Here is a 424-nt window from a genome sequence, read left to right on the forward strand (position 1 = left end):
CACTTCACCCACATGTGCTGGTTTGGTAACCTTTTGGGGTGACATTCTCCTTTACAGATAGGGAAACTGAGGCTTGGCAGTTCACGCCATGACCAAGCCTGAGACCAGGCATGGACGGTGCTGGAGCAGGACCCTTAGGGCAGGATGGCATCTCCTCCACCAGACTGGGGCTGGGGGGAGGCCTGCCCACCTCAAACCAGCCCCGCCCCCCCGGCCCCCTGGCTTGGTGCAGTCTGCTCAGTCTGAGCTCCGACTGAGGGTTAAAGTCCAGAGCAAGGGGTGGGGCTGCGGGGGCTGGCTCTCTGCAGCCAGCCAGCCAGGTTTCCTGAGCCTCCTATGGGCAGGTCTCACGCTGGGCAACGTGGGGGGTCAAGGGCGGGGGGGGGGGGCAGAGTCTGGCAGGACTGGTGAGGCAGGACGGGAA

Source organism: Camelus ferus, chromosome 6, assembly GCF_009834535.1.
Source record: "Camelus ferus isolate YT-003-E chromosome 6, BCGSAC_Cfer_1.0, whole genome shotgun sequence".
Taxonomy (NCBI): domain Eukaryota; kingdom Metazoa; phylum Chordata; class Mammalia; order Artiodactyla; family Camelidae; genus Camelus; species Camelus ferus.